This window comes from Triturus cristatus, chromosome 8 (assembly GCF_964204655.1).
Source record: "Triturus cristatus chromosome 8, aTriCri1.1, whole genome shotgun sequence".
NCBI lineage: Eukaryota > Metazoa > Chordata > Amphibia > Caudata > Salamandridae > Triturus > Triturus cristatus.
The window spans coordinates 41,222,230-41,238,501 of record NC_140591.1 but is presented as its reverse complement, the minus strand read 5'-3'; the positions used below and the strand labels follow the sequence as shown (position 1 = coordinate 41,238,501).

At 46.3% G+C, this 16,272-nt stretch overlaps 1 protein-coding gene and 1 long non-coding RNA gene across 7 annotated transcripts in view; one reads left to right on the top strand and one right to left on the bottom strand.

Annotated features, from left to right (window-relative positions):
* The window catches only part of LOC146799922 (uncharacterized), a 96,841-nt gene extending 91,364 nt beyond the window's left edge, over positions 1-5,477 (bottom strand). For all 6 annotated transcript variants that reach the window (XR_014967602.1, XR_014967600.1, XR_014967601.1 and 3 more), the window contains exon 1: positions 5,280-5,477. The gene's annotated coding sequence lies outside the window, so the exon portion shown is untranslated. The remainder of the gene's footprint in view (positions 1-5,279) is intronic.
* Positions 5,478-5,514: 37 nt separating this feature from the next.
* Positions 5,515-16,065, top strand: LOC146799921 (uncharacterized). Its single transcript, XR_014967606.1, has 2 exons — positions 5,515-5,627; positions 14,804-16,065. It is a non-coding gene; the product is annotated as an uncharacterized LOC146799921 (long non-coding RNA).
* Positions 16,066-16,272: the final 207 nt, after the last annotated feature.

The following is a 16,272-nucleotide window of genomic DNA, read 5'->3' as shown; positions in this document are numbered from 1 at the left end:
ACACAGGACCAGAATACCAGAACACCCGCCAACACTTTCCCCAACCACCCAGACACGCATGCTCTGCCTCACACGTCCCCGCATTCGCAAAAGCAAAACTGAAGGTCACTGATTCGCCTACATTGCACCCAATACATGGAACGACACAGCCTCCTCCTCTCTTCTTGAGTTTCACAAAAAGCTGAAAACCTGGCTCTTTGTATAAGAACTTTGGGGACCCCAAACCTACACACGTACATTCCTTCTCCGGTAGATAACCTACTTTCCACACCCTCGTTTTGCAGAAAAATCCTGTGTGAATGTGTTTTAAGAGTGTCTGTGTTTCTGTGTGTATGGCAATCTGTCTTTGAATCTGTCTGTTTCTGTATCTATCTCAGACCCCTGGGGCTGTTAAGACATGAGCACTCTAGGCTTTGGACATGAGTGTTCGACGTTTTTGATGAAGGGGTGTTTGTGGCCTACATTTATCCGTGTGCATCTCCATCACATCTCACGCCGCTCCCCTGTGTGTTTTTTAGGTTTTGCCCAAGATTCTCTTGTGAGAGCTTTTGTTTGTTTCTTTCCTTGGATCACATTGGTCAGCGCCTGTCAGGTTCACTTTTTTCCTCTGCATGGACAAAGTACCAATTAATTACTTTATAGGTGCCCTTCCACTGCTCAGGCTCGGATTCAGGCACCTTTTGAAATTTTTGCACTCTCCCATCATCATTGTCGTCGTTGCTTGAGCGTTATATTTGCAAAGCCACCTTCTGCTGTTTTTGTTTCCCTCTGCCGTCTCTAGTTGTCATTGCTTGTTGCATTTTGGTTGCACCTAGCAGTTAAATTAATATTTTAAGTATGAGCCCACTAGGCAAACCTAACATCTTGGTTGTAGTGAAAAGCAAAATGGTCCGCTCTAAGGGCCATGCATATTATTTTCTGTTTCTCTGCAGAGAAGCAGAAAAGCATGTGAGCTCCTAAACATACAGGTGACAGACCCGACAAAAGGCAGTACAGAAAAGGTGACCTTACTCCCATATGTCACTGTTGCCCTAAATCACACTGCAGACCAGTGGTAGCAGGGAAAATTTCAAAATGGTGGGACAGCAATAACCGAGGTGAAGTGCAGTGACTAAGCAAAGAAAACATGCAACGCCCAACTCCTAAAAGAAGGTTTAGCTGAAGCGGGGAGAATTCTGCCACAAAAGGGTATATTGTGCGACCATGATGCTCTAACGAAAGGGATGTATTATGTGTAAGAACAGAAGGAAAAAAATCCAGAACTCAAAATCAGAAGGGTGGAGTCCCAACACCCTAATGCAGAAGCTCTCACTGCAGCAGACAATTATTTTTGTCTCCTGCAATAATGTTTATGAGCACCCAGGCTGTAGATAATGAATGATTGTACCCGCCCAGAAGTGGTATCATCTCATGACTGGTCCCTTGTTATGCTCATATCCAATAGAGACCAAGCCAAAACTGGTAGGTATCCACCTGCAGGGATGAGCGCATCTTTTCTCTCACTTTTCCCTACACTGGTGCACAGACAAAGCTGCACACTTACTCTGGCATCATTTGAACCGACTGCATACAGGTAAAACACCACAACAACTGGTACACAAACTGTACTTCACTCACACAGTTTGTACCCATCCAACACTGGCACCCAAAGCTAAAAGATCTAATTTCCCACCCATTTTCGCATCAAATCCTTGCATAAGTTCTATGACAAACAAGATCAAAATATAACTCCGGTCCTCAAGTCCATCAAAACACTACCCATATATACTTGATGAAGTTCAATCCATAGCACACCCACAGGGGAAGTGTGCTACATCCTTTGAAAACACGCTTTGGCACCTAGTCAGGGTTATCAAGTGATATTTATGTGCTACTACACTACCACCCTGGGACAGATCAGACCCTACCCTGTCTGCACCCTATGCTCCACACAGCAGCAGGGTCCCTCTGTGAGGGGAGTCTCTGAGCACAGTCGAGGTCAGCAAGGCTGCCAAGTTTTCGTTTTCCTTATGTGCGACATTCCTATATTTTCTGGGTGTGTATGTGTGCACTTTAATTCTTTTGTGTGACGAGTCTCAAACTATTCATTTCCAAGGACACAATGGTCCATTACCAATATAAAACTGAACTACTTAACATATTCGTTTATATATATTAGTGTTGCCCCTTGTACTGTAGAACTTGCGTCTCACATCTGATTTCACTGTGTGTTGCCTTTGTCTGCTCTATTTTACAAAGCTTGTACTGCATTTCATTATATGCTTGCTCTTTCCATATAAAGTAGAATAGTTCTTAAATTAAAAAATGTGCCTACATAGCACTTCAAGAACACAGGATGGTGACCAATCCCTTGGCACTGCAAGGTGTTGCAGGATTTATGTGGAAAAGATGTCTTCACACAGGCCTTCAATAACCACAGTTCAACTACTAACCCTTGAAGATGTGTGATACCTGAGGCAATGCAGCAATTAAACGCTGTGAGCCTTTTATTCCACTCTAATGTTTAGATTTAGAAAGAATAAAAATTAATCAAAACAAACTAATACGAACAGAGGACTGACTGCATTCAATCACAACAAACTCTTTGCTTTCTCAAAGCCAGGCAGCACCGGACGATCTCAACCAACCAATCACGACTGTCCTAAAATATTAATTTGTATCTTCTTTACTTCATTTTTATTATAAAAACGATGGTAGAATAGGGAGGGCACGGCACGTCACTTTGGGGTCTACGTTGCTTTGCGTTGCCTTGCTACGTTTTGCCACGTCGCTTTGAGGGTCCGGATGCTACCCAATTATCTGATGACTGTAAACTTTTCCTGACTTTACGGGCAATGATAGATGCTTGCACGCCTCTGGTCCTTTGCCGATCTTTGGGACTGTAGCGTGCCGAGCAGAGAACTTTGAGCTTGGCCTGCTTCCGGACGATTGAATGAAAATTTGATTATGCAGAGCCAATGAATTAGAGGACTCCAAATAGACAGAATAGGTAAATATGATGTTCTGCGATTTATTGAAAATATGATAATCTCTCTAAAACTTGACGAAACTAATGCAAATATTTAGATAAATAAGATATTGATTAACAAAGAAAACGAGTCTGTGGTTTTTAAAGAAGGTAAGATCTAAATCTTAAAATGTGTTTTAGCTGGTTCTAAATCACCATCAACCAATCCAACTAATTGGTCCATTGACCGAGTGGGAGGAGTGCCTTGATGTTTAGGATTAAGGATCTGTAGGCGAAGAGCGTTAATGTATATTTGTAAATAACTTTTCCTCCCTATAGGTTATAAGGTGTTCCCCCCACATGTCGAGCGCATGAACTACTCATCCCTCCTGTGTATGCAGACTAGTAAGAGAGACGAGTGAGAATTGGTGTTATGGGCCCCACCAACTACTGCATGTATGAATGAGTTAGTGTGACGTCGGGTCTGCAACGCAGGGAGGATATTGGTGCATGTTACCCGGTCTTGCGCTCCATCACCATCATCATTCTTTAGCTCACTCCGCCTCCCCAGTTCTGACATGGCCATATGCAAATCAGTCTGACCCTGTGCCTCATGGGAACAGTCCAGCCCGAACTGCCAAGCCATGTCTTCCCTGGACCGGAAACAAGCATCCTGGGACCGGTTTCTGGCTAATCAGCAGTCATCAGCCAGGCGGGCTTGGCAGTTCGGGCTGGACTGTTCCCATGAGGGACAGGGTCAAGACTGATTTGCATATGGCTGGGTTCAAACTGGAATGGCATGGTGAGCAAACAAATGATGGATTTAGGCCCAGATCTCTGTACTGGGGTGAAATTATGTAATTGTTCTACATTCTGTCCATCAACTGTTGTTTTTGCACTAACCAATGCGGGGCAGTATTTGTATTTGGCTCCACGGTGCCATCTGATCTATGGAAATAATGCCCACTATCACCAATGACCTCCTGACCCCTCACTCTTGCATGGGGCCAACAACCTCTCGGATGGACTGCACATTTGGGATGGAAAGGATTGTGAACTGTAGACAGTGAAGTAGGGGCGTCGGGGGCAGGACGCGAAGAGTGATAAGTGAAATTACAATGCAGTACTATACGTCACCAGTGCATTGCACGTTTAGGAATGAAAAGAGATGGTGTGGTTGTTTTACCGGCTAATGCTTCCCGATGACTGCTTGAAGTCTTGCTTCACGGGTGGGCTGTGTTACAATTGCAGAGACCCTGTCTAGACAGGGCGGTGACAGGCAAAGGAGGAGGTAATGACTCATAATGACGCTACAACGCCGAGGTCACATAATGACATAACACATACGATAAGATATGCCTGGCGGCGTCGGAAAAAAACATCCTAGAAAAATAAAATATATAAAACTAGCACGGTTATGATTGGGATTGCTGCTTGTGTGGAAAGAGTTACGGACCCAAAAAAAAAAGCGGCAGTGGTGCCCACTGGCAACCACCGGCACAAATTAAGCACTGCGGATGACCTTAGCTGCGCTGCAAGAGTGTAATGCACCCCCTGGATCCATGGTCAAGGGACACAGGAGTGAGTGGGGGCTAGGGGCTATGTATGTCTAATAGCAGCTCGGTGTTTAGGCGCCTACATCACTAGTTTCAGGGAGCCAGAAAACAACAAAAGGTGCCGAGATCCACGGGAGGCTGGACCCAGCGCGTGCTGTTTGTGTATTTTAAGCTTTCTCTGAGCCACCCGCAGCCGAACTGATCCAGAGCCACATGTGACAGAGTGTGTTCCATAAACAATGTACCGAAGAAGGGAGTCTGAGACTGCGCCGCCCGGGTCACCATAGCATAGGAAAAAATCTGAGACCAAACAGGGTCAAGCGGATCACGGAAGAAAAAAAGAGAGGGGAAGAGAAAAGGTGAGAAGGGGATAGGCTGCACAGGAGAGGTGGGAGAGGATGCACCGGAGAGGTGGGAAGGGGAGAGGCTGCACAGGAGAGGGAGAGGCTGCACAGGAGAGGGAGAGGCTGCACAGGAGAGGGAGAGGCTGCACAGGAGAGGGAGAGGATGCACCGGAGAGGTGGGAAGGGGAGAGGAGGAGAGAAAGGCTGCACCGGAGAGGTGGGAAGGGGAAGAGGCTGCACAGATGAGGTGGGAGGGGAGAGGCTGTACAGGTGAGGTGGGAAAGGGAGAGGCTGCACAGGAGAGGTGTGAGGGGGGAGGCTGCACAGGGGAGGGGTGAAGGGGGCCGCAGGCGGGGAGGGGCCATGGCTTGCAGTGGAGAGTTAAGGTTGTCCAGAAGCGGGGAGGGGAGAGGTGGACAGGTAGACTCCTACCTGCGCAAACACCTGCTCAGAGCCCTCTCTCCCTCGGCCGGGGACGGTGAAGATGATAATCCGAGGCCGGGGTGATGTCTGGGGTCAGAGGGTGAAGGTCAAAGCACAGACGGAGGATCCTTCCATCCCTACAGCTGCTGGTACCGGAGGAGGAGGGCAGAAGTGACTGCATTCACTGCTGGTGCTGTCTCTGCTCTCGCTGACCTGGAAGAGGAAATCACGTGCCTTTCGGCCTGAGAGTAACTGAAAGAGACAACGGACTAAGAAGTAACACAAACTGCAGTGACCCTGACCAGGCCTCGAGGCTGAAATAGGCTGACCAACTGGCATTGTTGCAAATTCAGGACGGTGAGTGTAAAAATTCAGGACAAAGGGTCAAACTTCAGGACACAAATTCAGGACAGGAAGTCAAAATTCAGGACAAAACTTCAGGACAATAGGTAAGTTTTACAGACACATCAGAGGAGGTCGCACAATAGTATATAAGTAAGCCCAGCCATACAGTGCTTAATTTGTAAAATATGAAGTCCAGGTGCTCAAATGTTTGTAGGAGGCCACATCCACTTTCCCTGGCTCCACTCACTTCCTTCACTGACTCCACCCACTTACTCTAGGAGCATTATCAACTCTGCGGGGGTCCTCGCTGCTGGATGGCCACCTGCCAGCCGGGCAGTAAGTTAGCCACAGAAACCAACTAGCTCACCTCGCCGAGCTGTAATCCAATGGCCTGGACGAGGGTGGCATGAAACCAATACATGAAACCAATGGGCCACCAAGTGTTTACGTTTATGAAAGTGCCCTCAATTCAGCCCTCTAGTGCTGGTCACGCACATAAGTCCCTAGCCTGAACCATCCACTGGTCACGCACATACAGTCCCTCGCCCGAACCATCCACTGATGGTCACACACATACAGTCCCTTGCCTGAACCATCTACTGATGGTCACGCACACAGTCCCTCGCCTGAACTGTCCACTGATGGTCACGCACATACAGTCCCTAGACCAAACCATCCACTGATGTTCACGCACATAGAGTCCCTCACCCGAACCATCCAGTGCTGGTCATGCACATACAGTCCCTCACCTATATATTCAGTGATGGTCATACATGGCAGTCCCTTGCCTAAGGCATCAAGAGATGGTCACTCATGGCAGTCCCTCATCCGAGCCTTCCAGTGTTAGTCACACGTGGCAGTCTCTCACCTGATCCATCAAGTGATGGTTACTCATGTGCTGGTCACTCATGGCAGTCCCTCACTTCAAGCATCAAGTGATGGTCATTCATGTGATGGTCACTCATGGCAGTCTCTCTCCTGAGGCACCAAGTAATGGTCACCTATGGCATTCCCTGAGACATCAAGTGATGGTTATTCATGGCGGTCCCTCAACTGAGACATCAAGTGATGGTCATTCATGGAAGTCCCTCGCCTGAGGCATCAAGTGATGGGCACTCATGGCAGTCCCTCACTTGAGACATCAAGTGATGGTCATTCATGGCAGTCCCTCGCCTGAGGCATGAAGTGATGGTCACTCATGGCAGTTCCTCACCTGAGACATCAAGTGATGGTCATTCATGGTAGTCCCTGAGGCATCGAGTGATGATCACTCATGGCAGTCCCTTCCCTGAGGCACTGAGTGACAGTCACATGCACAACAGTCTCTAGTCCGAACCTACATTAACAACGTGGCCAAACTGCAGCAGTATATATGTAGCATTGATGCATGAGACGTTCTTTAAGGAGCATATTTACTTCAAATGATAAGTTAGAGGGCACAGTACTGTTCGAGGGTCAACGCATATATTGCAAGTCATGCTGTTTTATTATTAATAAACGTATGTTTACGGCTCCATACCACCCTTCTGCCCCTTTCTACGATCTGTACACAACAGGTGTTAATATTTACCAGGTCAAAGGGTCTCAATTACTCACCATGGAGGATGAAAGGCTGAGTGGCCCTGCCGGGATTCAAATTTTTGACTTAAACAAAAGCCAACAACCCCATTCCTCTTAACAGGAGGATGCCATACGAAAACACAATTTATACACAAGACAAATAGACCAGTTCTACAACTCAAGAAAAAGAAAACACATTATGCAGCCAATGACCAAAATAGCCATTTCACAAGAAGGAAAAACACCCGGTGAAACTAAATTCCCAGTTCGCTCACAGAAAACGGAAGCCCCAAAAAGCTGTGAAATACTATTTCCAATAAAGGAATTATTTTCCAGCTGTAGTATAGTCGGCCCACAGAACACCACTAAACTGTGTAATCACCCATGCCTCAAGGTGCAACTCGGCACCCTTCAAGAACACGCAACATCCACCCCCTTAGAATGTGCTAGCATAGTAAGGTGGCGTCCTATCAGGAGGCAACCGCAAGGCCTTGTTAAACTCCACATGATGTACAGTAAATAAGCATGACCCCACGTCACATGTGAAGTGTACATAACACAGAGAGCATCTCATGGCTCCTTACTCAACCACACCCCCCCTACAACATAACGCTATCAGGTACCACTGACCGGACGTCTCAACCGCCACAAGAGCACAGCAGAATCACATCCATCCTTACAAAAACCTCCACAAGAGCGCAGAAGGGTATCCCCTTTGTTCGTGTTTTCTTTTTTTTTTATTACGTTCACCACCACTGCCTCCTGAAAATAATTTTTAGCCCCGGCCCTGACAATGAAGTGCCGGTGCTGAGCACCGGAAAGCAGCGGCACAAATTAAGCACTGCAGCCATATCCAAACATATTCAACCATTTGCAAACCTATCCATCATATATCCTTCCATCTATCATTTCACTCATCCATCCTTTCACTCATCCATCCATTATCCATCCATCCACCCTATCCATCTGTACACTCATCCATCCACTCTTTCATCCATCCATCCATTCACTCATCCATCCAGCCATTTACCCTTTCACCCATCCAGCCATCCTTTCACTTACTCATCCATCCACCCAGTCACTCCTCCTTCCACCCATCCACCCTTTCAGTCATCCATCCATCCTTCCTTTCTCTCTCCATTGACCCTTTCACTTAGCCATCCTTCCTTCCATCCATCCACCCATCCATCTACTCATCCACTCATGAATCCATCCATTGACCCTATCACTCATCCATCCTTTCTCTCATCCATCTATCCTTTCACTCATCTATTCATCCTTTTGTCCATCTACCCCCCTTTCACTCACTCATCCATCCTTACATCCACCCTTTTACTCATCTGTCCATCCATTCACCCTTGCACTTATCAATTCATCAATCCATCCATCATTTCACTCATCCATCCACTCACTCACTCATCCACCTTTTCACTCATCCATCCACCCTTTTACCCATCCTGCTACCCTTCCATCCATACATCCAGCTATTTACCTTTTCTCTCATCCATCCTTCCACTCACTCATCAATCCATCTATCCTCTCTCATTATCCATCTATTCAATCGTTCATTCATCCATTCACCCTTTCACTAATTCATCCAGCCATCCACCCATCCCTTCACTTACTCACTCGCCCACCTTTTCATATTAATTTTGAGGCCCATCAAGAACTTCACCCTCGCTGCAGGAGCCATTCCAGGGCTGGGACAGAAGCCACCCAGGATGGAGACAGGATCCATCACAGGTGGGGGGGGCAGGAGCCACCACATGGGGGACAGGAGCCATCGCTAGGGGGGGGGGGGTTCAGGAGCCATCACAGGAGGGAGAACAAGATCCACCAGGGTGGGCACAGGGGTGGGCATGCAGTATTCTAGTATCATCTTGGTCACTTCCAGGGTGGGGTAGGGCTCCTCACCCCCTCCTGGACAAGACAACCAGACGACAGGCTCTCTTTCCAAAATGTTAGTTTTGCCATCCCCCACTGTGATGTACAGTACTTAAAGGAGATACTCCAAGAGAACTGATTTAACTGATTGTCCTCCATACTTTGTTAATCAGAGTGGGTGCGATTGTGCCATTTCTTTATTTTATTACATTATAGACTGCATGTTTGAAGAACCGAGGTTTGCTTACAATTTAGTGACAGTAATTAAGCTCTGTGAAGAGAACCACGTGCTGCCTCGGTGTAATCAGGGCCGGTTCTAGTGTATTTGGGGCCCTGGGCAGAAAGGGAATGTGTGAGGCCCCTCTAAATTGCAAAGACATGAGGCATTCAGGGCTGTTTGCATCTGAATAGATGCCCCTGCGCCTGAAGCTGCAGCCCCTCCCTCTCAGTCACCTTCAAGCACCTCTTAACAGCTCATCAAGGGCTGAAGGTGTGAGGGTCGCCGTCCCGCTGTGCCTCTCCAATGCTGCTGGGGGTCTGAGCTTTGGTGCTGCATCGGAGTCTCTTACACCCACCTCAGCAGCATCGGAGCCAAGCAGGGAGGTGGGTGGAAGCTGTTAAAATTACGGACAAATGGCGTCCGTTAAAGAATCCTTCACGGACAACGGACAGACGGCCGAAATTACGGACTGTCCGTGAAATTTACGGACGGTTGGTCACCCTAGGCTGAAACCAGCTGCGGCCGAAGGACGGGAAGAAACCGAACCCCGAATGGAAAGGATGTTGGGGGGTCGAGGTTAACACCGCCCCCAACACTCACCCCTGTGTATGTCAGGGGAACGGAGATGTGTGTCTGTCCTAAGTCACGCAGCCTTTCAGAGCAGCTTTGAGGGGAGCAGCAAAGATCACAGCACCCGTGACAGCAGCAGACCCCGGACTCTGAAGAGGGGACGAGTGAGGGAAAAGGGAAAGTAGAAACATGGATAGAGTGCATTGGGCGTGGGAGGGGAATGACGAGAGTGCCGCTGCAAGGACTGGTCTCCAGGCAGTGCATCACTGACCCCTGTATATCGACATCACCAGCCCTGCCAAGTACCACGCATCATGGGTCAGACTAGTGCTGGTGCCCGCATCACCGCACTAAAATGCATTAGTCATGCACTATAGTTCCTACACCCTGTACGAACCGCTAACAAGTCTTTATAACAAAAACTGTTATCATCCAATATATAAAGGTATTCTAGGGTCTTTTTGATTATATGATCAGTGTTCTTAATCTTTCTCAGGCTGTAAGATATCCAACTTGACCCACTGTGACTGCCAGGATATAATTGGTTATGTCACTTTTTGCTATGCACCTTTAAATCTCCTTGGATAATAAGCCCCTTCTGGTAGGATAGCTTGACCATCCACAGCTTTTGAATGCTGTGTGACTAATTGTTTTCTGTCTTCATGTTTTCAATAGGAAGAAAAAGCACCAACCCTTTCTTCCCCTCTTCGCCGTGCCGTTATTCCTCCTCCTTGCCTTGTTAAACTGATAATTTATATATATCTTGGTTATCTATCTATGCTTGTCAATGTTTTCCATGTCGCATACTTTTTCAGGACTGGTGTGTTTTTAGTTTCAGATTATTCAGTGGTCCTCATGTACTACTCTCTAGATATTGTCCCTTCCCTATTGCTGGCATTTCTCTTCTCCCTTCTCGGTACACTTTGTATGGTAGGGTGCATATTCCAGTCTTCTCACGCACCACGTGCTGAATGCTGGCATGTCTGCCATGTTTATACACAATTGGCACACTCATTCGAAGGACATAATTTTCTTCTGCTATGGACATGGTGCTTGGTGCCTAGAGGAATTTCTTCCTTACAGGTTTTTCCCTTTTTCAATTCTTCAGAAGCAAAGCGTATTTAAAGTTATTGAAAATGACTTTCAAACACTTTCCAAACATATATAGATCATCTCAACCATTATTTCTTCTGCCTTCAATCTTTTTAAAAAAGTCTTGAATCCCTGCAAAAAGGGCAGGCTCAAATGTGAGTATTAACACTATTAAATTGGGCATTACAAATTTTTAAAAAGCATTAAGTGCCATGGAAGCCCATAAACAAATCAGCCGTGTTTGTAACCTATAATTTAATCTCAAGGCAGATAATGATCTCTAAAAAGAAGGCTTCATAGAACTTCTGTCAATAAAACCGATAGAGAGCACTCTATCTTATGGGGCTCCTGCAAGGAGTAATCTTGCCAATCGCTGCTTTTCACTTCTATGAATGTCAAAAACACATCTTTGGATTGGGATGAAAACATAAACAATGTTTTACTTTAAAATGCCTGGATGTTCCAGTTTGAGTGCAGCTGCTAGAAGAAATACTATACTGCTTTCATTAGCACATTGGCATGCACTAACCCACTAGGAGATCACTCCTTAGTGACTTTATCATGTTGCCCTGCCCCTGTATCCCTTTGATGCCCCTTCCTTGCTTGTAAACTCTTTGTAGCACCTGTTTCATTCAATCTATCTCGTAGCACACTCCTAGGAAATGGTTCATATTTAATTAGAACAAATGAATCTGGCTGTGGATTGACCCAGGAATTAATATACAAGTTAAATATTCAAAAGACAATATCATTGTGTCTTACTGAATTTTATCCTCCTCCCGACCAAGCTGTTTGAAAGTGTTGTCAGGCCAAAAGGAGATATATTAAATATGAGCTTTGATACATTTATGAGTCTTGTGGCAAATCTGGAAAGTAATCTTTGCGAATTGATTCAACCGATTATAATGAATGAGGCTTATTACAATGCAGTGAAAGTGCACATCCTCAAAGAAGCTATATTAGATAAGGTTCCAATGCAATCATTTGTGACTACCCCAGTAAGAATGTATGACATTTCAACGCAGCCTTCACCATGCATGCCTTTTCAGCTCAGCCTTTACCACGTATGCCTTTACCACACATGGTAAGTATAATTTTTTTGTGATTTTAATCTCTTTTGGTACTAAGCCAGATAGAATTATTGTGAAACGCATGAGTCAAATGCAACACGTTTTTATGTATGTGTTGGACCTGGCCCTTTTTGCAGGGTTATCCCCAAACCTTTTGTCTTCTTCCTCCTATTTTTTCCTGACCTGTTTTTGTTGGCTAGCACTCTGGGGACTTTACCACTACTAACCAGTGCTAAAGTGCATATGCTCTCTCTGTAAACTATGATTGTGATTGGTTTATCCATGATTGGCATATTGTCAACAAAGCTTTATTTCGACACGTAATGTCATAAAAGCACAAAGCACATAAAACAATTACAAATTCATTATTTTTAAAACATGTCGTTAAAAAAACAGTTTGGAATAAATATCTAAAAATGTATTAAATTTTTGCAGCTTTGAGAATTAAAAACAATATTGTAAAAAAGTTTTAATTGGACCTGCTAGATTTTTGCCTGATTAGCCATGCCCATCCTAGGAATCTCGCCACTCCACAGACTAAGGTGGTATTAGTGGTGGTTTTAAGGATTCGCATAGCAACAATGTGATCCCTTGTTCCTAACAGTAGACATGCAGGTTTAAGCCATTTCGTCCTAGGTGATAGGTAGGCTGGGCATGCAAAGAAAAGATGGGAGACGCATTCGGTAACACCAGGACAGAAAGGGCAGTCAGGGGGGGTCTTGTGGGGGGGTTTCCACTTACTAGTATAGTTACGAACTGGAAGCGTCCCAAACCTGAACTGGATAAAAAGTGACCTGTCCCTGGGCTTGGTAATGAAGTCAAGGTATGGTTCTAGAAGAATAGTTGACTTATGTTGATAAAAAGCCTCTGTCAACCTTCCAATGTTGGGGTCTCTTTGTTCCGTGGCATCCACCCAAGCCCAATAGGCTCGCTTAACTTCAATCTTTGATAGAGGTTCCCCCGCTGGCCAGTCAGTTATAAGGCCGGTTGCAATCAGGAGTTTTTTTGTATTTACAAGCCACTCAATTTTATGGGCACCTTGTAGGTTCATAACCTCCCTGAGCCCTTCAGCATAATTAGAGAGCTCAGGGGTTCGCCACAGCCGCGCCCAGTATAACAGAGGGCGGAGAGTGGCTAAATCCCTAATTGAACGCCTGCCAAAATCACTAAAGAGTGGTTTAGTCGGGGTACCCCTGGGAAGTGATACAAGTTCCCTGAAGAACTTGTTTTCATTGGTAGTCAGTGAATCAACACAACTGTAGCCCCATAATTCGGCGCCATAAAGTGCACTACCCACAGCCTTTGCTGCATAGATGTTTAGCACTGGGGTAATAGGTTTGGAAGTGGAGGTCCGAAATTCCTTGCCCAAAGCACCAGTTACTCTTTTCAGATTAAGTGCCATTTTATCTATATGAGGCTGCCATCTGAGCCTGTCAGAGATTCTGATTCCCAGATAGTCAAACTCTCTGACACGCTCCAATGGTTTCCCCTCTAGGGTCAGAGTGGAACCAGAGTATTTTGAGGGATTAAAATAAAGGAGTTTAGTCTTGGTGGTGTTGATGACGAGGCCTCTGCGCTCACAAAACAAAGAGAAGCGCTGTAGCAACTTCTGTAAGCCAGACGGAGTTTTTGGTATTAACAGGGTGTCGTCTGCGAAAAGAAGTGCTGGAACTTTATCGCCCGCCAAAGCGGGAACATCCGCTTCAACTTCAAGCAAAAAAGAGACCACGCCATTGACAAATAGCGTAAAAAGTGTTGGCGCCATGACACACCCTTGCCGAACCCCTCTATTCACTGGGATTTTATTTGTTTTCTGGCCCTGTGATCCCCATCTGATGCAGGCATAGTTCTCTTCGTGCATTCGGATGAGGAGTTTCAAAATGTAGGAAGGGATGCCCAGCTCCTCCAAGATTGACCACAAACGGTCGCGGGGGACCAGGTTAAAGGCGGTTTTAAGGTCAATGAACGCAAGGTATAAAGCACCCTTGCCGATAGAAACCGTCTTCCAATGAAGAAGCATTAACCTGAAAGCTTGGTCAATGGTGCTGGCATATTTGATTTACTGGTAAGTTCCCAGTAAAGTGCACTGTGTGTGCCCAGGGCCTGTAAATTAAATGCTACTAGTGGGCCTGCAGCCCTGATTGTGCAACCCACATGAGTAGCCCTGCAACCATGTCTCAGACCTGCCACTGCAGTGTCTGTAAGTGCAATTTTAAACTACCATGTTGACCTGGCAAGTGCACCCACTTGCCAGGCCCAAACCGTCCCTTTTATTACATTTAAAGGCACCCCTAAGGTTGGCCCACGGTAGCCCCATAGGCTGAATTCAGTGCATTTAAAAGGCAGGACATGTACTGGTGTATTTTACATGTCCTGATAGTGAAATACTACTAATTTCGTTTTTCACTACTGCAAAGACTATCTCTCCCATAGGCTATCATTGAAGGTGCAGTGTAACTTCCAATTGGGAAGAGAGAGAGATTTGGAGTTTAGGGTCTCTGAACTCACAATTTTAAAATACATCTTTTAGTGAAGTGGGCATTTTCTTGCTTCACCATTCTGTGTCTCTGCCTGCCTGTGAAATCCACATATGGTTTAGACTGACAGTTGCTCTGTTTGTGCATTAACTCTAGATAGCCACACAAAAGGAACTGAGGTGTGCCCTGCATATCCCGATGGCCCGTCACTAGGCTGATGTGTCTTCCTGAGCTAGAGCGGTGGGAGGAGTGGTCACTGATACCTGAATAGGGCTGTGCCTGTTCTCACACAATTCTGTATTTACCCCCCTGTAGTGTGTCTGGAGCCAGGTCAGAGAAGAGGAGGGTCTTGTACACTACAAAGACTATCCTTTGAAGTTTGCCTACTTCAAAGGCAGAAACTGGTAGTACTGGAGCTGTGATCCCATAGAAGACTTTTGGACTAAGAGGAGATTCTGCTAAGAAGAAGAGGTGGAGAAGGTGAAGGAGGGGAACTGCCACTCTGCTTATTTCTGTGTTGGGCTGGCCTGCTGCTTCTGTCTTGAAGAAGGAAAGGACTCAACTTTGTTTTCTTCATTCGGCTTGCCATTGTTCTCCAAGGGCTTGAGTTGAGCTTGCCTCCTGTTGGAAGTCTCAGGGACATCAAAGACTTCATCCACATCTTGTTGCCATCACTGGCACTCTTTTGCTGTGAGTCTTGCATTGCCAAGTGGTGCCAAAACAAGTCGTGGACCTTTAGAACTGAGTGATTGTGCTGTAAGTCCAAGAAAACCAACGCCGTCACCGATGCTGCTGCCTGCACCAAAGCCATGGTCACTGCTTGTAAGGAGCACGATGGATTGACCGTGACAACATCTCAGCCCCGGCCTTACCGACGACGAAGCTTCACGATGTTATCAACACCGCTGCCTACACCATGGCTAAGGGCTTCGCTCATGAGGAGCACGACAGATCGCCTCGTCTCTCAGCGCAGCCCCTGGTTTGCCCACGACCGCACCATCGACTCTGACCCCGTCCAACGACGTTGCTGCCTGCACCGTGGCTGAGGACATGCTCATGAGGAGCACAACGAATCGCCCCATCTCACATCGTAGCCCCAGGTCTGCCGACAATAGCGCTTCCACATCGACGCCGTGCCGCTGCCTGCCTGCCTCAATGCTGTGGTCACCGCTCATGAGGAGCATGACGCATGAACCATGACAACATCTCAGCCCTGATGCCAGCATTCCTGACTTCAACAGCATGGAGGTCGATGCGCTACCCGTGTGACTTCAAGGACTCGCCGACTGCCGGAACCAACGCCTGCCAGCGACGCCTCATCTTCGGCTTTGATCGTAAGGTCCACGCAGCCTCTTATTTTCCAAAGTTACTGTTCTGCAGGTCCTCCCGATACCGAAGCACTGAGCTATTGGATTTGTGTTGTTCACAACGCCGTGATATCCCTGGTTGGCGCTATCGACTTCAAACAACTGTATTTTTGAGATATTCTTTAAAACTTCATATAGTTATTTGTGTATGTTGGATTTTTACTGTTTTGGTCTTGTTTTATTCAGATAAAGATTGGCTTTTTTTCTTAACTGGTGTGGTGTCCATTTTTTAGTGTTTTCACTGTGTTACTACTTGTTTATGTACATATGCTTTACACATTGCCTCTGAGATAAGCCTGACTGCTCATGCCAAGCTACCAAGGGGGTGACGAAGGGTTATTTTAGCTGTGTAATACCCTTAACCTGACTAGAATATGGGTCCCTACTTGGACAGGGTGTAAGTCACTGCTAACTAGA